This window comes from Stenella coeruleoalba (genome assembly GCF_951394435.1).
Source record: "Stenella coeruleoalba genome assembly, chromosome: 3".
NCBI lineage: Eukaryota > Metazoa > Chordata > Mammalia > Artiodactyla > Delphinidae > Stenella > Stenella coeruleoalba.
The window spans coordinates 118,512,118-118,536,862 of record NC_137148.1 but is presented as its reverse complement, the minus strand read 5'-3'; the positions used below and the strand labels follow the sequence as shown (position 1 = coordinate 118,536,862).

At 46.4% G+C, this 24,745-nt stretch overlaps 1 protein-coding gene across 6 annotated transcripts in view; it reads right to left on the bottom strand.

Moving 5' to 3' along the window:
- LOC307183733 (uncharacterized protein) overlaps positions 1 to 24,745 on the bottom strand; it is a 355,278-nt gene that overhangs the window by 319,815 nt on the left and 10,718 nt on the right. For 5 of the 6 annotated variants that reach the window (XR_013827575.1, XR_013827576.1, XM_079916673.1 and 2 more), the window contains exons 2-3: positions 17,635 to 17,718; positions 1,810 to 1,987 (exon numbers count right to left, since the gene is read on the bottom strand). The gene's annotated coding sequence lies outside the window, so the exon portion shown is untranslated. The remainder of the gene's footprint in view (positions 1 to 1,809; positions 1,988 to 17,634; positions 17,719 to 24,745) is intronic. The other variant, XM_079916675.1, reaches the window with a different exon arrangement.

Sequence of the window (24,745 nt, the reverse complement as noted above, 5' to 3'; positions counted from 1 at the left end):
TAACCAATAATGCAAAAGAATCTAAAAGAGAATAGATATATATAGATATATGTATAACTGAATCACTTTGTTGTTCACCTGAAACTAATACAACATTGTAAGTCAGCTATACTTCCATAAAATTTTTAAAAATAAATAAATTGTCAATAACAAAGAGCAAAGTTTGATCAACCAGGCCAGAGAAAAGGCTGAATTATCTTTTATTCTCTCTTCAGAAAATTATATTAGAAAATTGTTATCAAACGAAGAAGTGATCACAATGACTATGAGGCCAGAAAATGTAGGAATGAAAAGTATAATAGAGGCGTGTCAGGCAGTTAATTAACAAAAATGTTCTGTTATTTATTCTTATGGATTTTATAGTGCTGGAGGTATTTGATGGCTTTTTTTTTTTTTTTTTTTTTTTTTTTGGCGGTACGTGGGCCTCTCACTGTTGTGGCCTCTCCCGTTGTGGAGCACAGGCTCCGGACACGCAGGCTCAGCGGCCATGGCTCAGGGGCCCAGCCGCTCCGCGGCATGTGGGATCTTCCCAGGCGGACTCTCAACCACTGCGCCACCAGGGAAGCCCTTGATGGCTTTTAAAATATGTAAACTGTTGGAGCTCTTTTCTCACTCTAAATAAATACTCTTAATATTGGATTCATAATTTTGTATTATTTCTCTTAAAGGCAGCTCTCAAATTGTACAAGCTTCGAGCTCCTATAAAATCTTGATCCTCCCCTGCAGCCACCATCTCCTGAGCAGTTCTGATGTGCCAGGAACGCTGATAAATCCCTCTACACGGATTATCTAATTTAATCCTCGATCAATGCACTGAGGTAAACTAAGGCTTGGAGTATTTATTCTACACAATACAGCTTTTTCTGCAGGGTTGAAGGAAGGATTCAAAATCACACAGCACAGGGAGCAGCGGCCCTACACAGAATAGGAACTATTACGACAAATTGCTGTGTTTCCTCCCTGAGCCCAAGTTTCCTCTATTTAAAGTTGAAGGGGTAAAAAGAGATTTAAATCTTTGTATGTCCACAGAGGACATCAGTAAAGATACACAGAGTATTGGTAAGAGTGACTGCCTCTGTGGAGGGCAACTGGGGGTGGGAAGGAGACACACCTCACTTGTACCTTCACTTTTTTTTTTTTTTTTTTTTGGCTGCGTTGGGTCTTCGTTGCTGCGCGCGGGCTTTCTCTAGTTGCAGCGAGCAGGGGGCGGCTACTCTTCGTTGCGGTACGCGGGCTTCTCCTTGCGGTGGCTTCTCTTGTGGCGGAGCACGGGCTCTAGGCGCATGGGCTTCAGTAATTGCAGCATAGAGGCTCAGTAGCTGTGGCTCGCGGGCTCTAGAGCTCAGGCTCAGTAGTTGTGGCACACGGGCTTAGCTGCTTCATGGCACATGGGATCTTCCCGGACCAGGGATCGAACCCGTGTCCCCTGCATTGGCAGGTGGATTCTTAACCACTGTGCCATTAGGGAAGCCCCGTACCTTCACATTTTTTAACAAGTTAATGAGAAGTACTTGGCACAGTGCCTGGCCCGTGGTAAGTGCTCAATAAACGTTAGCTTTTGCTGTTAGCTCTTGCTATTGTTGATTACATACATAAATTAATTTTTTAAAATAGAGAGATAGGTCCTGCTGTCTAAAGTCCCTTCCAGCTGGATTTGGTGCCTGTTTTACATAACAGTTCCCAGCACTCACCTGTGCCAGCGGCTCTAATGCAATATTGCATTTAAATACTCCCTGCATCTCTAAGTACTGTTCTCATTCCCATTTTGCAAATTTGGAAACAGAGGCACAGAGAGGTTAAATAACATACCCCAGGTCACACAGCCAACGTGGCAGAGGCTAGGATGAACACGCAGGCTGGGTGCCTCTAAAATATGGACTCACTGGACCCCCTCCTGGTATGTTACGTGGAGACCCCAGCGTTTTTTCATTCTTCTTCTGTGCCGCTCCAACAAGCTTCATGTACAGCAGGACAGCTTCTGGGGGGCCTAGAGTATAGGACAGGAAAGTGCTGTCACTGCAGATGTGAAGGCAGCAAGAAAGCCCTACAGGGCTTATTAACCAGCTAGAGATTAAGAGGGAAGGGAGGCAAGAAGGAAAGAGGAGGGAAAGAAACATGAGTGAAGTATCAACTCCTGTGTCCGACAGAGTCAGCATTTCTCACCTATCCACCCAACTCTGCAAGGGAGTCCGTGTTATCCTGATGCCCACTTCTGAGCGGAGCAGGTGGGCTGCGAGAGTTCTCGAAGCTCCTAGGTGGTGGGACCTGGAAAACCTAGGCCCCGGGGCTCACAGCTCTCTGACAGCAATGGGCATCCCTGCAGGCTTTCCTCAGCGTGTACAGCCCAAATATTTCCACACTGCACAGCTCAGCTCAGCAGGCCTCAGTGGCCTCTGTCCTGCTAGGGAAGCTCTGGGGGAAGCTCTGGGGACGGGAGGTCTCCTGAGTCGGCTTGCCAAAGCAGGGACACTTCACCACAGGGAGAGAGGTGGGTGAGCCCTGAGTTCTGTTGCACGTACAGACATGGACCCAGAAGCCTAGAGGCATCCTTGGGGATAAATCTTAGACTCTCCACTCAATTCAGGAGCGCTGAGCATGGACCCTTCAAGCACTTGGCACCTCGGCCTCCGTGTGACCTGTAAGGGCTTCACGGGCCCTGCACCTAGGAATGAGGTAGTCCACGTAAGTGTCTCGGACCGCTGAGCACTTAACAGCAACAGGCACCTACCTAATAAAAGTCTCGTCTCAAGCTATGTGACCTTGAGCAAGTCGCTTGCCCTCTTTGATTCACTGTTTCCTTATCCGTAAAACGAAGATTACAAAGTAATAAATGTTTCTCTGCAATAAAGGATGACCCTCCAACACACACTAGATTGAAGGTACCTTGAAGAGAGGGAACAGTCTAACTCCCCTTGGCATTTCCTTTGAGGTACCTTCCTGACAGGGTGTCTTACTCCAAAGAAGAGGCTCAGCACAGACTTGCCCATTTCAAGGCAGAATTCGGTAGTGCCAAACAGTATGTGTTATGGGCTATTCAGACCCGGATTCAAATCCTGCTCTGCCACTCACTTCCCATTAGAAACCTTTCAGAATTTGGTCATCACTCATAACTACACCTCCAGGGTCCCAGGTCGTAAAACTCTAGAGGGAGCTCTTCTTAAACTGTGTTCATGGAGCGAGGCACACAGGATCCCTGACTGTCTGAAAGGTGAGTTGTAAGGATGCAAGGCCACGGTGAGTACAAAATGGGCTAGCACAGGCTGGCTCAGAGTAAGCGCAGAGAAACACAGTCTAGAGAAGGTCTGAATTAAAAGAAGATGCTAAATTCACAAAACAGCATACCAGGTCCACAATACACTATTTGAAAGGTTAAAGAATTTTGCTAATATGCAAAGATAATACCGCCAATTTGTATTTTCAGGAACTCACTCCTTTTTCTGGTTGTTCCAGGGAAGCTTTTATGAACCTTGTTTTTTTGTGTTTTTTTTTCCCCATTGTGAATGTGGAAATGGTTCCATTAGCAAAGGCATATGAATTTTTAACACCCCTCCCCAAAATGGTCTATTCATATAAATGAATCTTAATCTTCATTTTATATTGATAAGCTGCAGAGCTGACATAAACAACATTTTTTTTTCATTTAAATCTGGCTTGTCATTCTATAAACTTGATGCTATTTGCAAAAGCCCCTATAAATAGGACTCCAGTCTTTCTCCCGTGAAAGAAAAATGTGCAGTGACCACGGCTTGGACTCGAAAAAGATGTTTACAGTACTGCTCCAGGCAGAGGCTGAGAAGCTTCTTTAAATCTTAAAGATTTAAAGGAGGAAACTGAGCTACCATCTCCACCCTGGGCCAACAAGACAAAAACCCGCCTCTACCTGGAAGTTTATAGGAAACAAGTTCTGATTTTCTCTGCTAACCACTGGGCCCTTCTTTAGAAACAGCTCATCCACATGGGTCTAGCCTTTCTGTAACATCTGTATCTTTTTTTTTTTTTTTTTTGGCCACGCCACGTGGCTTGTGGGATCTTAGTTCCCCAGCCAGGGATTGAACCCTGGCCCTTGGCCGTGAGAGTGTGGAGTCCTAACCACTGGACCGCCAGGGAATTCCCATGTAAGGTCTGTATCTAATCTGCATTTGTACATCTAAGGTTTACCTGGGAAACATCCCCATGTATCAGGAAGAAAAGAGGCCTGGATGAGATGACCAGAGGAGGAGAAACAAACGCTAGGTCAACGGAGGAGAAGGGCACCAGGAGTCCGAACGCCAATGCTCTATTCTTCAGCTCGCCACTTCAGACCTATGCTATGGCAAGTCGCCTGCCATCCCCGAGATCAGATTCCTCATCAGTAAAATGGAGCTTAAAAACTCCTTTCCTGTCTACCTCAAGAGGATGGGTCCTTCGCTACCTCCCTCACTAGAGCTGAGAACTGCTGCCATCGTGACCCAGCCCCACACCAATTCACATGGCTGAAATAATGACCAGGTAGTGCAGAGTTGCCAACTCAAGTTCCTAATGTAAAAATGAGCAAGGGGGTGTGCATTCCGTGTGTTCCTCTCAGCTGCAGTGTGCTCCTGCTTCCAACAGCCCGAACTTTCCCCCTTCCCATGCTGTGTCCCTTTACTGCCACCACTGCTCAGCAGCCCTTAGCCAATGACCTTGCCCACAAACGCCCAAAAGGAGAAAATGGTTACACGATGATGGTTCAGGGAATCTTACGTTCCCATTTTAAACAGTAATTAGGAAGGCTATAGAGGCACACGGGGGAAAGGTCTATACTATAATGCTGAATGAAAAACACAGTCACAGAAATCATACCTATCGCATAGTCTGCAGGCTTTGGATGGAATAAGAACTGGGTTTGAATCCCAGTTTTGCCAACCATGACGACATGACCTCTCAGAGCCTCGGTCCCTTCATCAAAGGAATAGGGATGATAATTCCTTCCTTCTAGAGTTATCGCGAACGTAAAAGGTTTAGCACAATCCAGGCTCCTGGCGAGAGACTTCACATCATGTGCATATGTGGGAAGATAAAGATGAGAACGGATCCCAGGCAAAAGGGCAGGGTCCGTTAAAGAGCAGAAGACACATGGTGTTTTGGGGTTTTTTTTCCCTCTTAAGATTACTATATCTTAACAAAATATACAAACATCAATAGGACTAGACTCTTTTGGACTAGAATAATACAATTAAATAAGACTCTTCTGACCAAAACCCCTGCCCTTCTCACTCATGCTAGGGGGTACTATTCCTAAGAGGTCTTGCTCTTGGGACAATTTCTATGAAAGACAGAAAAACCTGGAGCCTCTGGAGCTTTCCCACCCCAAGCCCATGCAACGCTTCAGCTCAACTGGAATGGGCTGGAATCAGCTTTCTTAAGGAAATCTACATCCAAGGGGGACAGGGAGTGGTGAGGAAGTAAGGCTGGAGGATGAAGGGCAGATTCATAAAAAAAAACTCTTAGAGCTTTCCACCTTGGTTGCAGAACCCTTAGGCACCCTCAGCAAACCACAAGGCTGCCCAGTAGGGTGTCACCACCCTCGAAAGGCGGTGGGTTCCCACTGCCTGGATTTGGGAACCAGGCTCCAGCAGGACGGTTTGCAGCAGACAGAGGGTGTTCACCCAGAGGCAGATGACTGGGGTGGGGCTTGATTCGTTTGTAGACAGTTATCAGCGGTGACAGGGCTCATTATTTTCATTCTATGGAGCCAAGAGACACAGGACGAATAATAGGTCTGAGGCGGAGAAGCAAAGGTTAAGGTGAGGGGGAGAGAGGTAACTGAGGGGGAATGCTCCCAGGCAGGCCCGCCGTGCCCTCTGAATCACGATGCCAGTGAGGGTGAGCAAGGACCAGAGGACATGGGATGCTTGTCTGTTCCTGCTCTGCTGGTCCCAGCAGAAACTCCTTGAGGGCCAAGATCGCATCTACTGTGTGACTGACGCTAAGTGCCCCAGGTGGAAAGAGCTTCATTAAGACCTCATCTAAATGGCTCAGCATCAGCAGGGATGCAGTAACCTGGGGGCCCTCTCACCCTCACTCCTTTACCCAGCGCGGCCCCATTTTCCTCTCCAGTGATAACAGCTCACATTACTAAGGGCCTCCTCCTGCCGGGCGCTGTGCTAAACCCTTGGCACTCACCATTGCATGTCACTTTGCCAACAACCTGGGAGTTAGGGACCGTTACTATTCCATCTTACAAATGAGGAAATGAAGCCTGGAGAAGGTTCTAGGACTTTCCGAAGCTGGTAAGTGGCAGAACCACCAAACTCCGATCCCAAGCTCTCAACCACTGCACCCTCTCCCTCTTTTCATCTCCTTTCTTTCTCCTCTGTTTATGCCAAAGGCTTCTAAGACCATCTTCCTCACAAGTCAGATCCCATAGCTTCTGGGGATTTGGGACTACGCAGGAGGCAGACCTCCAAAGAATAAGGCCCCTCGGGTGGAGGGTTACTGTTTCTGAGATTTCTCAAGAACAGGAAACTTCCTGGACTGCCTGCAATAAATCCAAGCCTGCCTTCCTTTGTGATTTCACCCCGGAGCAACACTCCAGGATGACTCATCTCGAGGCCGGCAGGAGATCTCCTCTGGAGACTGGAGGTGACCTTGGCCGGGCACTCACATCCTGTGCCTGTTTTCCCATTTGTCTAATGGGCAGCCCCGGCCTCCCTGCCAGGCTTGTTATTGGAATATTGGGGTGAACACAAAGCATGTGGAAAATCAATTTAAAAAGAGAATGCAAAATACCGACAATCGTCCAACTTCCAACTACATCCCACATACCAAACCCGTATCTAAATCCCCTCCAATCTGAATTCTAGCCTCCAGAGTTCACCCGTAGTACTCCTGCCTTCTCCCTGTGTACGGGCAAACTGATTCCTAGAAGAAAGGAAAGGTGACACGGATAATAATCCCTTTACTTCCAAACGTAATTAGCCACTACTTCAGTTCCCCATCACCCTATTATAAGCACACACAATACTAAGAACAACTAACAGTCACAGACCCCTAATTAAGTATGTATTTTATATATATTTTTCCTCACTTAATCCCTTTAGGAGTGCCTATGACTAGCCCCACTTTACAGATGAGAAATAAGGTTCAGACCAGTTGATCACACAGCTAGTAGATGTCAAAGCCCAGGTCCCAGATCAGATCTGTCAGTCTCCACCACACTACCCTGCCTTTACTTACTTCCTTTTAAAATTCTAAGCCAGGGGGCTCTCTCACCACCTGCCCCACTTTGTTTTTCTCCATAGTTCTTAGGCTCTTTAGTAATGAACTTACTGCCCTGCCCCTCCCCCATTCAGGTAGACTGTAAATCCACGTGGGCAGGGACTTTTTTGCATGTCTTGCCACTGCTGGGTCCTCTCAGTGCCTGGAACAACGCCTGATAAATAGTAGGTACTGAATAAATATTTATTAAAGAAATGAATTTGGCCAAAAATCCTCATGAGCTACTTTTGTCTGTCCTTTCTACTCTACTGTAGGATTTGGCAGTGTTTTGTTTACCTCAGTCCCCGGCTACCTCTCATCCCTCTCGGAGTCTAGAGCGATTTTTTGTTGTTGTTGTTGTTTTTTGCTGTACGCGGGCCTCTCACTGTTGTGGCCTCTCCCGTTGCGGAGCACAGGCTCCGGACGCGCAGGCTCAGCGGCCATGGCTCACGGGCCCAGCCGCTCCGCGGCATGTGGGATCCTCCCGGACCCGGGCACGAACCTGTGTCCCCTGCATCGGCAGGCGGACTCTCAACCACTGCGCCACCAGGGAAGCCCTAGAACGATATTTTGAACATAGTAAAATATTCCATAAATACTTTGGGGCAGGACTGAACTCTTTCGATGTGGTTTTGGCAAGTGCGCTGGCAGGGGTCTGCTGTCTGGGGAATTCACTGTCTCTGCTGCCCACACCAAAGAGGGTGCTCGGGGGGGTGGGGAACTGAGGAGAGCTGGGAAACGCGTGGAGCTTCCTCTCTGTGGCCCTGGGTCCAGCCCTCCTCGTCCTGCTCCACGAGGCCAATGGACAGGCAGGCGCACAGCCTGATGTACAGGTCCCGTCCCTGGCTTTCATGTGCTGTGTTTCTGACTCATCTTCCCTGGGCTCTGGGAAAGCGTTCTGCGTGCAGCTTCACAGACTGTGCCGAGCAGCCGGCTGTGCAGGCATTGGAAATGATACGGGGAAGAAGAAGGTTCTAATTAAGCAGAGTAGGTGATAGTGTCAGGAAGAAAAAGCAAGCAAGTGGCAATTTGGATATCTGCCTGCAAATAAGAGCGATGACTGCTATCTCCTCCTCTGGCTCCTGTTTGCCCTGTAAATCTCAGTTCACTAATCCAAGTGTTTTCGTTATCGCTGTATCACACAACATGCTGTGTGGGACCCATCATGGGGAAATTAAAACCAAGGAGGGGGGCAGAGGGACTCAGGCTACCCTGTTCTCCCATTTCTCTTGTTTACACTAATCTGAAGGTGTTTTTCACTCGGCCATAAACACAACACGGGGTTTTCCAGCATCAAACAGATTACCTTCTTCCACTCATAAAAAGGAACTTCGGGCCCTGAGCTCTCCCCCTCAAAACCATGCAACTCAGGGGCCAGGAGTCACCTTGGCCACTTTTGACACTTACTCCCCAAGAAATCATAAGAACCAAGTCATGGGGAGTTCCCTGGCGGTCCAGTGGTTAGGACTCTGCGCTTTCACTGCATGGCCCCGGTTCAGTCCCTTGTCCAGGAATTAAGATCCCACAAGCCTTGCAGCGTGGCAAAAACAAAACAAAACAAAAAACACATCATGAATTAAACACCAGCTCCATAAGGAGAGTCCCTGAGTGGGAAGCAACATGATGGTTAAGATAAGCATTTGAATTTCACCTCCACTACCTACTAGCTGCGTGGCCTTGGGCAAATCACTTAACCTCTCTGAAACTCGGCTTCTTCAAATAAAATACATCGATAACAGGATTAAATGTATGACATAAAGCACTTAGCACAGTACCTAACACACTCTAAGTGCTATGCAACCTGCTCCCATCTATGGCCCTCAGTGCTGCCATTCCAACTGCTAAAGCAAACTTCCAGAAAGCTGCGTGGCTCAGTCCTTCCCCTCCATCTCAAAGCTCAAATGTCACCTTATCAGGGAGCCTTCCCTTACCACCTTAAATAAAATAAAATACTACTCCCCTCTCTCATACACACACCCTGCATCCCCCCTTCATTTGAGTCCATAGCACAAAACACTACCTGACATATTACACAAACACACACACACACACACACACACACACAGTTTGAACAACATGGGTTTGAACTGTGCAGGTTCGTTTATATGCGAATATTTTCAGTAAATATAGCACCTGTATTTTCGTTTTACAGATCTTTAAATTAAGTGTGGGGAAAAGTTTGTGTTCTATTAGAGATCACAATATATGGAATTCAAAGAACATGTTGAGCGTTTGAGTCTTGATTCTATCCAAACTCTTTCAGCTTCCTGTCCTTGGATGAGTCATTTATCGAATCCTTTGTTTTTGAGGCAGAGATAGTAGTACGTGGATTTTCAACTGAGCGGGGGTCGGAGATCCTAACCCCTGGGTAAAGGGTCAAACATATATATTTTTTTAAATTTACATATATAAATAAATATATATATATATTTTGTTTCCTTCACCTAAAAGATAAACTCCAAGAAGGCAGAGCTTTTGTTTTGTTGACTGCTTGTATCTCCAGCACCTACAACAGAGGCGCCTGGCATAGAGTGGGTATTTAATAAATATTAGCTGAATGAATAAACAGAAGCTATTTTTCTGATGACGATGACTAAAAGGGCCATCAGAGACCACAGAGGCCAGAGTTCTTCACAGGCTAGGAAACCGAAGCCAAGAGACATTAGATGACCTGCCTCTGGTTCCTGCTTGCCTAGAACCGCATGGCCGTGGAGGCTGGGGGCCCTGACTCCTGGTGTCTTGCCCTGCCTCAAGGCAGCCGCTCAGACCAACAACTCAGCATATTGGTACCCAGCGCTCCTCATCTGAGGACTGGAAACAATTAAGCAGATGGCTCTCCCTCCCAAGTGCTCCGGACCCGGATGCCTCAGTGACTGGCAATGTATAAAAGCAAAAAGGACAGGTGGAGATACCGCAGCCGCTCTGGAAATCCATCAACGAATGTGCTCAGTGCTGAGGAACTGCAGACAGCTGCAGCACAAAGGAGCCAAAGGCCACTGCACTCCTCTCTCAAAATTCACCAGCATCGAGGACCCTCTTGGCTTTCCGCACCGACTGAAGGGAAGCACTGCAGCGCTGTTTCTGGGGTGCCTGGATGGCTCCCTCTTACACAGACACGGGGACCCTGTGGGGAAGGATGGAAATCCCCACTCCACCCTTCCTAGGGGCACAGCCTCCCTGGAAACCAACTTTTCATCTCTTAGGATCCTTCTTAGGATCAAAATGAGAAAGCCCAGATACAGCACATGGCACAGTGCAAGGCACACGGCAGGCATGCGATGCCAATGACTGTTCTACAGGACGCTGGTGCTAGCCGGAGGCAAACACAACCCCTCCTCACCCGCATCCACCTCACCAGCTCTGAGCTTAGAATCCAGGGTCTTGAAACGAAGGGGGCTATTTGGCCTTAGGAATACAGCACCAGGTCAATCCTTTTCAAGGATCCTATTTTCCCATTCCAGTAGAGTGGAAAGAACTTAAGACTCCACACCAGGTGCCCCTCTTCCTCCAAGCCACTCAGGACCTCATACATCCCCAAAAGGGAAGATTCCAGCCTGAGGGTATCAGCCGCTCAGGTTCTTTTTTCCCAGAAAGTGGGATCTGGCCCAGAGCTCCCTGGAGGGTGGGGTGACAAAACACGCAACGAAAATTCCCTGCGTCCTTTTACTACCAGTCCCCCTAACCAAATAATCAGATTTAAAGTACCAAAGAGGGACACCACCAGTAACCAGAGAGTGGTGACTGAATGAGTCCCATCACTGGCACCTTACTCTGTGTGAGCTGATCAGGTTCCTCACCTCTCTGAACCTCAATTTCCTGATCTGTATAAACAGAATAGCAATGCCAACCTCATGAGACTATTGTAAGGATGGAATGAGAGAACACACTAACCACGGCACATTAGCTGGTACTTTGAACATTCAAGCCAAGAAGCCCAGTGCAGCCAGTGCCGGAGTCACAAGCATTAACTGCTCCCGAAGAACACTGCACAGCAAAGGCAGCCCTTCCCTAGACCACAGACCAGACGACCACTCCACCACGGGCCGCAGGTTGGGAGCAAACTTGAACTCCACCAGAGGCTTCTAGAAATCTTACCAAGCAATGAGGGGGGCGGGACAGGTAAGGGTGCAGAAAGTCACGGGTGTAACTGAGGCCCAAGCAGCTCCTGAAACGGGTGTCCGGCTGTAAATGGTGGGATGCGCCTCATGAAATAACCTGGTCTGATGTTAACTGTTACGTTGGACTTCCCACTGGAAACTGCTACCTTTGATGGCTTGGGACTTCTGGGATGTTCCGGTGGCTGTGTGGCTGCGGGGTTACAAACATAAGCTTGGGGTGTCTCAAACCTAGGTAGGGGGGTCTCAAACCGAGGGGGGTTCCAGGAGCTGGTGACTTTCAGCTATCACTTAACTTCCCCGGGCCTTAGTTCCTCCCCGCCTCCCGACCCTGGGGAGCTAATGACCAGTGCCTGTGTAAGGAGTCGTGAGGCTCAGCGGGGCGGAGGAGCGCTCAGACCCTTCCTGGGCAGGGCCCGGGGCGACAGCGCGGGTCTCCTCCGTTCAAGAAAGAAAATGCGGAGGAAGGAAGGGCGGCGCGCGCGGCTGCACACGAGCTGAGGCCCTTTCTCTGCGGCAGCTGCTGAAAAAATAATCAGAAGAAAGCAACTGGAACGCGAGAGGGGGGCGCGGGGGGGGTGGGGGCTCCTCCCGCAGGCGCCCCGGAGCCGGCCCGGGCCTGTGGCCTGGCCTGGGAGGCCGGGAGGCCGGGGCGCGGGTGCCCGGCTGGAGCGCCGAGGCCCCGCTGCGCGCGGCCGGGCGGGGGCGGCGGAGGCGGAAGCGGGGGCGGCCGGAGCGCGGTGGGGATGTTTAAAGGAAATTTACAATCATTTCCTCTCTGTGGTTTGGTGACAAATCAACAACATCCTGTTCTTTTGTGAGGCTCCGGGCGCCTGCGAGGCGGGGGCAGCGCTCGGGCTCTTAAAGGGACACACACTGGCCCCCCCCTCCCTCCCACCCACCGCTCCCCTGCGGCTCCAAAAAAAAAAAAAAAAAAATTACAGCCTCCCCAAGGCGCCACCTCCCGGGGCGCGCGCTCTGCCGGAATGCGGGGGCTGCTGCCCGAGCAGCCCCCGGGCCACATACCCTCCCCCGCGGCGGCGGCTTTCCCCCCCCCCGCCACGCCATCCCGGGACTGGAGAAGTTTGCAGCTGCGCACCCCTCTGATAGATGTCGTAGCCCGGGGACACCCGCCGAGGCGACACAGAGGGGGCGGAGGGGCGCCCGCCCGACGGTTCCCCTCTTCCCCTCCAACCCTGGGGCAGCGCCGCCCCTGCTTCAGACCTCCGGGTCGTTTTTATCCACCTCCTCCAATCCCCTGGCCTCGAATTTTTCCACCCCTAAACTCTGGATTTATGGTTAAAATGTCGACGTACACACACGAGGTTTATAAAACGCCAAAGCACAGAGAGGCTTCCCAAGCTGTAGGAGTAATGAGAATCAGATGGCTAGGACTAGAAAAATAAAATACACTCAACTGCCCTCCTGGGATTTCTTTCGTTCAGTCATTTAATGAGTATTTTTCACTAAGCGTTGGTCACCATTCTAGGCTCTGTTCAGCAGGAACAAGATAGAATCAGCCCCTGCCCCCAGGGGGCTTGGATTTTTGAATGAATGAATGAACGAACGAACAAATGACTTAACAGGATTATTTCACACGCTCTAAGTGCTATGATTAAAGGGTCATATTGTTGAACAGCAGCTTTTAATCCAGAGAACTCTTTGAGCAGGTGACCATCAGACTGGGACCAGAGGGTGAAAAAGCACCATTCCTGGGAAGAATTAGTTGAGGGATCCATACAGGATTCTCAGGAAAGAGACTGAAAGTTGGCGCAGCACCTGAAGGGCACCCAGAGGACAGGTTTCCTGCATAAGGACAAGTCTTGGAGGTTGGCATCCAGGATAAGAGAGACCTGGGTCCTTCTGGTCGGGGCTCTATAACCAGGGCGAGTCCTTCCCCACTCTAGGCCTCACTGTTTCCTCATCTGGAAAATGAAATCACTGGACTAGACTCAGTAGTTCTCAACCATGGTACAAATTCGAATTCCCCAGGGAGATTTTCAAAAACACTGACCCCTCTCCCTGATCCCACCTCAGACCAGCCTGGCACTGGCTTTTTTTTTAAAGCTCCCCAGGTAAATTTAGTGTGCAGCCAGGGTTAGGAACCAGTGATCTAGATGATCTCTAAAGTCTGGGTTTAAAGCACAATGAGAACTATTCGGACTCAGGGTATAATCATTCCCATCATTGAGTGCTTAGCATCTATTATATAATACACCAAATATGCTATGTATATATCAATATTTAATTTAAGTTACCAAAAAAAAAAAAAGCCATACGAAATTAGATATCCCCATTCCACTGGTGAGGAAACTGAGATACAGGAAAATATGAAATTTGATCAAGAGCACATAGCTAATAAGTGGCCTCACCTGAATCCTTTAAGCTAGAGCACCTTTCCAGGGAAAAGGAGCAGCACATTTCTAACTAATGGACTTGTTAATCACACAAAGTAGCTCCCAAGAGAAGAACTTTAATCAAGGGGCTGCTCATGCATCTTGGACAGAGGCAGGAGACTGGCCTGGATGATCTCTGGTCATCCTGACAGTCCCAAGGTGTGCATGCCCCGAGTGGGGGGTCCCAAATGATACAGTGTGACAGTCTAAGAAGACAGTCTTTTATGTTTCTCTGAAATGATCCTCTTGATCCTTTCAAAGATGATTCCCATAAAACGTGCAGCTTTGTCTTAGCCAGACAGAAGAACCATTTGGCAGGGCGAGGAAGAGAGAAGAACTTCCTGTGTACCCCAGCAAGGCGAGGATAGACTACACTCATCCTACAGTCTCCCATAGGGGGCCCACCACTGCCCCTTTCACCTCTTGACCACCTTCCCGTCGGTGCAGTTTCCTGAGGCAGAAGCCAGACGAGGGCATGGTAGGTGGGAGCTGAGACAGGTTCCCAGGAGAGTAAAAGATCTGTTAGAGCAGAGATTAGAAAAAAAAGGAAGTTGATCCATTCTTACAGTGGAATACTGTGCTGCCGTCAAAAAGGAGAAGAGAGCTGTTGGATAGACTAGAAATATGCCTGTGATGTACAAGGTACAGAATAGGATCTCCTCACTGATTATTATGTAAACACCACACACGGGAAACCAGCAGAACCTTCTGGAAGAACAGACATCAAACTGTCATTAGTGATGCCAGGGCAGATGCCTGGCAGGGTGGGGGGCGGGGTCAGGGGAGGGCAGTGGGGGAGTGTGTCCTATTAATGGTATACTTCTACTTTCTCTGTCTTAATCTCCACGTTATTTAAATTGTTGACAACAATCATGTATTAATTTTTCAAAGATAAAGATACTTCTATTTATATATAATAAAGATAAATATTAAAGGGGGAGTGTTAAAGCCCACCCTGCGCCTTGGGAATTCCATCCGGGGTACACCCCCAGCAATGCCATCTTTGCAGAGCTTTCCAGCTGGTGTTAATGATCCCATTGCTCTTCCACAGTTGCTTTGTCCTCAGTGTGTCATGTCCGTGGCAGTCTCTCACCTGGTCAGCTGCCTCCCCGCCAGTCAGGGGGGGTCCCACAGCATTTCTGGGTTACAGAAGATGGATTTGAGAGCTGCTAGCTCCAAGTGATATAAGAGATGACAAAGTTCATTTGAGAGGGAAAAATTACCACAGGTGCTACTTGGCAGTGGAGGTAGGGGAAGGGAGTGGCACTGGTGTTCAAAGGCTCTGATTTCTCTGTGTGTCTATATGTTGTTTTGGAAGCTGAGAAATGGAATCTGACAGACCAAGACCTGAGAAAGATTTGTGGTCAGAACCTTATTCCAGAAATCTGAAAGGCCAGGGACAGGGATCCGCTTATAACATTATATGCAGAACCGTCCCCTCCAGTGATAACTCAGCAAATCCAAGACCTAGGTGACCAACTGTCATGCTCTAGAGAGGAACTGTATGGCCACTCGATGCTTCCTCTTATTTATGTTTTCTTAGATCTTTGTACTTTATAAACAGAAAAATGTCGAGGTTAAGAGCATGAGCTAGAAAGACAGAGAATCCAGGTGGGAGTCTCAGCTCTACCACCCTCACTAAGCCTCAGTTTCCTCTTCTTTAAAATGGAAATAATAATAGTACTTACCTCATAGAGTTATTCAGTGAGAATTAAATGAGATAATACAGGAAGTGTCCTGAGCCCTATACCTGGCACACACAGTCAATAATTATTGGTTTTATAACTAACAGTAACAAGATCCAAGGCAGTTATTAACTGTATCTTTAAATATGATACAATGAGAATAAGGAAGGTGACTGACCTTAGTGGCTCAATAATGTTCACACATTTACTAGCTTACACAGCTCAAATATAAGTCCGAATCTTGGCCCCCAGAATTAGAAGTCTTCCAGAAGACCTGTGTCCACTAAAATCCCACGTGGTTGAGCTATTGCTGCATTCAAAAATTATCACCTTCATTCAAAGTCATTCAATAAGGCCCTACTTACGTATGCCCTTGTGTTGGCTGCTGTACAGATAGGTCAAGACAAATGAAATTCCTTCTTTCCATTCATCCGGCCCAGGCCATCTTTGAATCTTCCCAAAGCCCTTAAAAATAGGGATTCTTTTCCTTCTTTCATCCTTTCCTCCTTTCCTTCCTTCCTTCCATCCTTCCTAATTCTGCTCCCTCCTTCCTTCGTCTAGTTATGAGAAAGAAGTTTCTGGGGGTAGGAGGTTTAAACTGATGGGCCATTAACAGCAGAACAAAGCAAAAGGAATTTTCCTGGTCACCAGCCAACAACTTTAGAGTGGTGTTTAAAATTCACTTGCTTAGGGGGGGGAAGAGAGGTTGACCAGGAGACGGTGGGAAAGGATTTCTCCCAGCTGACAGGGAACTGGGAAACACCCTTTGTTATGGCCAGTAAAACCAGCAAACACCATAGCATGCTGCTTGGTTTCTGCGCTAATCTTTTATCATCCAAACTTGAAATGCGGATATGAGAAAGAAAACAAACGTCTGTCTGCTGAATCCATAAATAAAATGTTCTCCTTGGCTTCAGACTTAGGGAACACCTGGATCCCTGCTCTGGCTTTGACCATGATTTGCTAAAATATAACACAGCCATAAATTTTTTTCTGAGCCCGCAGACACACATGCATTCTCTCTCTCTCTGTCTCTCAACCATACCCTGTCTTAGTCCAGCTGTGGCAAAGTTCAGCAGGAAAGGAGCTTTGGTCATGCAGTGTTTCCCCTATCCCATGTTTGCATTTTTAAATTTTATTTCTTGGCAGTCTGAAAGTCACTGGGGAAGGCAGTTTCAGCACTGAATTCATAAGCAGATCTGTTCTAGTAGAAATGTTCTTCTAGGGATCTCCTCTGCTGCGGAAGGCTGACCAGTGAAGAGTCCTGTTGGAATTTGGAAGCTGGCCCTTATCACCTCCCTATACCACTGTCGCCTCTCCCACAATGCACTGCTCCAGGAACTTTCATAGCCCTATGGCCACCTACATAGGCCTTAAAATTTCTACAATCTCTTCGGGCTTCCCTGGTGGCTCAGTGGTTAAGAGTCCACCTGCCAATGCAGGGGACATGGGTTCGAGCCCTGGTCCGGGAAGATCCCACATTGCCGCAGAGCAACTAAGCCCATGCACCACAACTAGTGAGCCTGCCCTCTAGAGCCCGCAAGCCACAACTAATGAGCCCGCGCTCCGCAACAAGAGAAGCCACCCAATGAAAAGCCTGCGCACCACAATGATGAGTAGCCCCTGCTCGCTACAACTAGCACGCCCATGCGCAGCAACGAAGATCCAACACAGCCAAAAATAAATAAATTTATAAAAAATAAAATAAAATAAAATTTCTACAACCTCTTGACCCTGGGAGTTTCTGGGGGCCCCGCCAAATTGCCCAAGACTGCTTAAGAAGTAGTTACACACATGTTTAGGTTTTCCTAGTACAATGACTTCCAAATTCTTTAAAACTCAGCAGCATTCTTTTCAAAGGAACACAAAATATGAAAAACAGATTAAAACTATGGTTCCTGGTTGAAGCCAATCACAATGTTGCTTAAAATGGTCCCTAGAATTCAAAGTTTTGGGGAAAAAAAGCACTATTTTAGAATATCTTTTTTTTTTTTTTTTTTTTAGTTTTTATTTTTTGGCCAGACCACGTGGCAAACAGGATCTTAGTTCCCTGACCAGGGATTGAACCCACGCCCCCTGCAGTGGAAGTGCAGAGTCTTAACCACTGGACTGCCAGGGAAGTCCCTCATTCTATTATTACTTTAAGTCATTTTGTCATTATAATGAAGTCCAAACTCCTCACTATGCCTATAGAACCCTTTTTATCCAGTCTCTGCCTACCTGAGCGCCATGCAGTTATTTCCATGGTGTCTACTCTCTTGATTCACGCCTTGGTTTTGTTGGTGCAGGTCCTCCTCTAGCTTCCTGGGAAAAGACACATGGGAGATAAATTTTTTGTCACCTTACATATCACGCCTTTCCTTTCATTCTTTCTTCACATTTTGATTGGTAGTTTTGGTAGGTATAAAATTCTAGGTTGTAAATCATTCCCCACCAAGTCTAGGCCTCTCCAGTGTCCAGGTCTTTGAACTAGACGTTACTTTTGCATGGAACACATACCCTCACCCTCACCCCATGCCCTTGTGTAGCTAACATCTCATTATTCTTGTCAGGGAAAATTCCCTGACCAGCCAGCTGCACCCCCCAAGGCCAGATAAATCCCCCTCCTAGGTGCTCCCACAACACCTGGTGTTTACCCCCTCATTACACTTATTACACCATATTATCATTACCTGTTTACTTGTTTATGTCCTCCACTAGTTTGTGAGCATAAGGGCTAAAAATACAGAGCCACAGTGCCACTCGATATTTGTAGAGCAAAGGAATAAATGAATGGTTGCAATGTTTTTTCTTTATTATGAGATACAATCTATAATAAAGTGTTTAACAAATGCCCTTACCAGTTGATGCATCCTCCAGATTTTGCAGGTATAGAACAGAATTGGTCTGGGGGAAGAAATGCCACCTTGATATTAGGAGCACAGAAAGAACCCTTATAATTTCTTGTTCAATATCTATCTTCCATGAGGACAGGGACCAGGTCTGCCCTGCTCACTGCTGTGTTCCCAACAACCAAATCATAAGACAGCTTAATAAACAGCTGTTGAATGAATGAACTAGTCCAGACAAAGGAAGTCCTCTGCATTATACTACCAAGAAAATGAAGCGAAAAAAAGTCCCTAAGCTGTCTTACAGTCTTGGGGAAAAAAAAGAGGTTTGGAATGAAAACACAATTCATCATCTTCTCCCACCACACCTCCAATAGCAAACGAAAACCCTCTCCCAATTCCTTTTTCCAGATATAGGTGTTCCCTTCCTTGGACATCTGTATCTGAAGCCCTGGAATTCTTAGGCTCAGACTTGCTCCTTCATAGTCTGTTTCTTTTCAATCATCAAGTCCTGTTGCCTCCTCTCCCTTTACAAGCAGCTTTCACACCAGCCCTCCTGTTTCATTCCTCTTGCTGGTACCCCCCTCAAGGTCCCCATCACCCCACACCTAGGTTTTCACATGGCCCCCTCTTTCACTCTGTCACTTTGACATCTCTATGGGATTAACCTCTCTGAAGCATTACTTTTCAGAGTGTCTCTTCACTGTCTAAAACGCCTTCGGAGGCTCTTAATTTCCTTCCACATTAAGTCATCACTCCTCTCCCAGTTTTCAACCTTCAGAATGACTTCTAATGCTCTGTTTTCCCTCCCTAAACACACCAGCTCGCTTATCACACATATACAACTTTCACTCTGATTAGGCAAGATGCTTCACTGTCTCAGAAACAACAGAGCAGGCTCCTGCACAATTTGCACATTCTCTTCTCTGGAATGTTCTCCTTGCCCCTCTCTTAATTCCATCCATCCTTCCGGACCTGATGTACATCTTTCCTCCTCCAAGATGCCTTCATTGACAACTTCAGGTCTCGCTGATCTCTCCAACTTTAAAATCCAAATAGTGCTTATTATCTTTGCAGCACAATTAAATCCGGATGGATGCCTTATATAAATCACTACACACGGCTTCCCTGGTGGCACAGTGGTTAAGAATCCGCCTGCCAATGCAGGGGACACGGGTTCGAGCCCTGGTCTGGGAAGATTCCACATGCCGCAGAGCAACTAAGCCCGTGCGCCACAACTACTGAGCCTGCGCTCTAGAGCCTGCGAGCCACAACTACTGAAGCCCACGTCCCACAACCACTGAAGCCTGCGCACCTAGAGCCCGTGCTCTGCAACAAGAGACAGCACTCCTGAGTGTGTGCGCCATGTTCCCCTTTCTCTTTTCCTCTTTCCTGTCCCTCCATATGAACACCTCCAGCACGGACATGAGCTCTCATTCTTTCCTATTTTAGTGTTATCGTATGCTTGATTTGCAATGAGAAGCCTGCGCACCACAACGAAGAGTAGCCCCCGCTCACTGCAACTAGAGGAAGCCCACACGCAGCAACGAAGATCCAATGCAGCCAAAAATAAAAATTAATAAATAAATAAATCTATATAAATAAATAAATCACTATACAGTCTACATAGGTTAGTGCGGACTTCTCCACCTAGCCCAGCTGCTCCTTGATGGCAAAGATGTAAGGATGTCCTGTTCTTGTACCCAAGGGCCCCTTAGAGTTCAACACATAGTAGTATTCAGGAGGTGATAAGAGAGGTGTCCTCTGCAACAGACAGACCTGGGTCAATCCCAGCCTCACCAATTACTGACTGTGTGTATTTGGGCAAGTAATTTGGACCCTCTGAGCCTCAGTATCCTCATCTGTAAAATTGGGATAATAGCAGTGCTAACTCATAGCGTTGTTAGGAAGATAAATTAAGATAACACTAAGTAAAGCAATTTGTACATTGCTTTGAAACATGGTAAATACTCAATATATGTTAGCCACCGTTATAAGAGACTCCAATCCCTGTTCTTGAAGTTGAATTTTGGCCTTGATTTTATTTTAGACTTTCTATCACTGAGTCAGCCTTGCAAACAGGGATTTCCTGCCAGTCCCTACCTCTGTATCCACCCCTGGCTGGTCAAAGCATATCCCTACAGACGGTGGCTCGGGGCAAGTTCCATCATGCAAGGTCATCTCAGGCCCCACTTTATTTTTCTTCCTGCCCTCAGCACTCCTGGATTCAGCGCTGAAAATTTTTAGGTGTCTTTGGCTTGTGAACCTTCTTATGCCTTTCTTTATTCTACTTTTTCTTTCTCATTCTCATTGTATTATAAAAGTAATACATGCTCATTATTAAAAAAAATCTTTTTAAAGTATATAAGAGTGTAAAGTGAAGAGCAAACGTCTTGCCTCCCATCCAAAGTTCCATTCTTACTCTTCGGAATGAACCAACTGGCAGCTTCTCACGAGTATTTCTAGAAATCATCCGCGGCTACTGAAACATACACACACATACACCGTTCTGTGGCTTGCTTTACTCACTTAACAGTCTATAGCCACACTTGATAGGTACAGCACACACTATTTTATGGCAACTTAGATTTCTTTTGTAGAGAGCAACCTTCATTGATTTCATGAGTCCTCTACAGATGGGCCGGTAGGTTGCTACTACTAAAACATTGTGATGAATATATATGTGTGTGTGTGTATGTGTATACAAATACATAAATATATAAATTATATATATACACATGCATATGTATTTTATACATATATATAAATTATATATATACACATACATATGTATTTTATACACACATATATATATAATCCGTGGACTCCTTAAGTCTTTAAGGCCTCTGATTGCCAGATTAGAGCAGACTGGGGGTGATTCTTCCCCTTTGGTCCTACCTCCTGAGTTCTCTACTCACACCGAGCATTCAGTCCCGAGACCCACTGACTCACTGCAGCAGGACCACCTTCCTCCTCACCTCAGAATAGAAGAAAGAGGTCACTGGACTGTTTCCTCAGGATCTCACGCAATACGAGTCACAGAACCCGTTTCTCCCTCTCTCTGGGACCACAGGGGAAATCCCTGGCAATGGGGAATGGGATTTCAGAATCTGGCTGTGTTCTCTGGTAGCTCTGAGGAAGTTCCAGAGAAGGAAGGAAACACGTTTTTGGTTCGTGAGACACAATCCCAGCTGTTGTCAGTGGGGCCGGGAGGGATGTGAGTGTGACAACAAAGACAGTGGCTGAGCCGGGCTTTAGGTGGTGGCTAGGAGGAGGGGAATACACAGGGCTTTCATCGTCAGTGACTCGGCATTATTATCCTAGCCCACATCCGTCCCTTTCCGCCACCTCCTTTCTCAGGCCAAGGACAGGATAGAACGGCAGGAACTCGGACTGCTTATCCCCAGCTTGGCCTGATTCATGCAGGACCCTAAGCCAGCCACTTACTGTACCCTGATAGAAGCCCCAGGGGCCTGGGAGAAGTTAGGGCTGGAAAAAGTGCCCCTGGGCTGGGTCTAAGTTGCTTACTTATATGTCTGTGACCCACAGTGGGTTACCAAACCATCCTAAGCTTCAGTTAGGACATTCCCCTACCTGTAAAAAAGGCCAAAGCAACATCAACAGTCCCTGTCTTATACTGCCCTTGAGAGCAGGAAGCACACCAAGCACTTAACACAGGGCCTGGCATTACATAAGCAGTCAATCAATCTCTGATACTTGCTTCACTGATACTTGTCCCCCTCGCCTAGCACAGTGCCCAGTCCAGAGCAGGTGATTAATTAAGACATTTTTTTTCCCAATCAATGAATGAATAAGCTCTTCCTTTCTGATGGGCAGATAAGAAAATTGCAAAGTGACTCCCAAGGTCTCTCCAACCTCACATCACTCCATTCTCACTTCTTTCTCTCCCTCTATTCCTAGGAGAAAAGATGTCCTATTCTCCCTGGCTTGACCACAAGACCCAGCCAAATAAAAAGAATGAGCTTAAGGCCAAGGTCCTGGAATGCAGCCTGCTGCTCCCCATCGCTCGCATTACCACCTGAACCATTCCCACCTCCAGGTCCGTGGAAAAATTGTCTTCCATGAAATCGGTGCCTGGTGCCAAAAAGGTTGAAGACCGCTGCCTATATAATCTGAAAAACGTCAAGCATAAAATTTAATTTAAGGAGCTTTCAGGTGGGAACTGAATCCTAGTAACAGGTAAGAGCAAATACAAATCCTCTCTGAAGGACTCCAATTTCAACTCATGCCTCAAAGAATGCCCATGAAGTGCTGATAAATTGTGCCTAAAGTTAAAACTCACAAAACATACAAGGAAACAAGGTACCATAAAGAAAACCAGCAGAAACAAAAACCAACTAGTTAGACTCACTAAAATTTGACATATAGAAATTATCGAGTACAATAAATGTGAGCCTTAAATATATGAGCCAGGAACAAAAGACTAAAAGACTATAAAAAGTAATGAAGCCAATTTGGGTGTGGGTGTGTGGGGGTGGGGGTATGCAGGGAGGAACTAGAATGGATTACATAGCAGATTAGATACTGTTAAAGGCAGAATTCATTTACTGGAAGATGGACCTGAAGAAATCTAGAAAGTGACCAGGGATACAAAGAGATAAAGAATAAAAGGACTACATATGTGACATTGGAGGATAGAATAAGATGGTCTAATATATACTTAATTGTCTTTACAGAAGAAAATAAGAAGAAAGAATAAGGAAGAAGAGGTACTTGTAGAGTCAACACCAGGACTAGTGTGAGGTGAGTGAGGGGCCTAGGGCCTAAAATTTATTTTAGACAATCACTCTCAGAGCCAATCCTGCACTTGTACAAACTCAAGAATGAGCATCTTTTTAAATCTGATGCCCTCACTGGCTATACACTAGTGCTGGCCCTGCTGAGAATTTTTCCAAATTGTTGTAAGACACCAAACTCTGGATTCAGAAATCCCAAGAAGAATAAAGAAAAATATATTCATGTGTACTTACATCAAAGTGAAAGTGCACAGGGCTTGGGACAAATACAAATCAATGACAAAGAAACTACAATTAGACCACAGACTTCTCAGCAGCCACAGTGGAAGTCAGAACGGTATCTTCAATGTCCTGAGATAAAATAACTGGCGATCGAGAATTTCATCCAAGAATTTAAATATGATAGTGAAAGAAAGTCTTTTTTTTTTTTTTTTTTTTTTTTTTTTTGCGGTATGCAGGCCTCTCACTGTTGTGGTCTCTCCCATTGCGGAGCACAGGCTCCGGACGCACAGGCTCAGCGGCCTAGCCGCTCCCTGGCATGTGGGATCTTACCGGAGCCGGGCACGAACCCGGATCCCCTGCATAGGCAGGCGGACTCTCAACCACTGCGCCACCAGGGAAGCCCAGAAAGTCATTTTTAAACTCACAAAAACCAAGAGAATTTACTACCAACAGACTCTCGCTGAAGGAAATACTGCAGGATGAATTTCAGGCAGAGGGAAGCCAATCTCAGATGGATATTCTTATAAAAAGGAACCGTGAACAAAGAGATTGGTACTTCTGTAAGCCACCAATGAACAACATTTGATTGTGTAAAGAAACAATGATGTCTCATCTGTCCTGAAAAAAAAAAAAGAGTGAAAAAACTGGACTACAACAGGAAATAAATGATGGGGGGAGTTTAAGTTAAAGTAGTTTAAGGTCACTTATTGTTTTGTTTAAGAGGGTAAAAATTGTGATTAAATTTTACTTATTTTTTAAAAAATATTAATTTATTTATTTGGCTGCGCCAGGTCTTAGTAGCAGCACACAGGATCTTCCTTGCGGCATGCGGGATCTCTTTTAGTTGCAACATGTGGGACCTAGTTCCCTGACCAGGGATCGAACCCGGGCCCCCTGCATTGGGAATGCAGAGTCTTAGCTACTGGACCACAAGGGAAGTCCCTGTGATTAAATTTTTAATATCTAGAGGACCCATTAAAAGAATAAATAGAGAGACTGTAACTTCCAAGGCAATCAATGGGGAAAAAATGGGGTGATTAAAAACTTCAATCCATAAGAAGATAAAGTGGAAGGAAAAAATAAAAATAAACCAGGACATAGGGGAAGTTATGTGTAGGTGCAGAGGGTACATGGGAACTCTCTGTACCTTCCTTTCCATTTTGTTATAAATCTAAAACTGCTCTGAAAAAATTACGTCTTAAAAACAAACAAACAAAAAAAACCACCCAGGACAAACAGCACAAAATAAGATAGAGAGAAATCTGACTAATTCAGTAATTTCTAGCTCTTACGTAAATACATTCTAACTGAAATGTTTTGCTCTGCATTGAAAAGACAAAGCTTGTCAGAATGGCTAGAAAACAAAATCCAGTAATAGGAGCTTATTACAAATAAAGTAAAAGAGCTAAGTTAGGGAGCTGCTGAAGTTTTCTCCTGCTTTGTCCATATGTGACTTTTCCATAAAGTCAATCAGAACAAATTTGGTCATGTGACGAGAGTTTGATAAAGGAACTATTTGCAAAC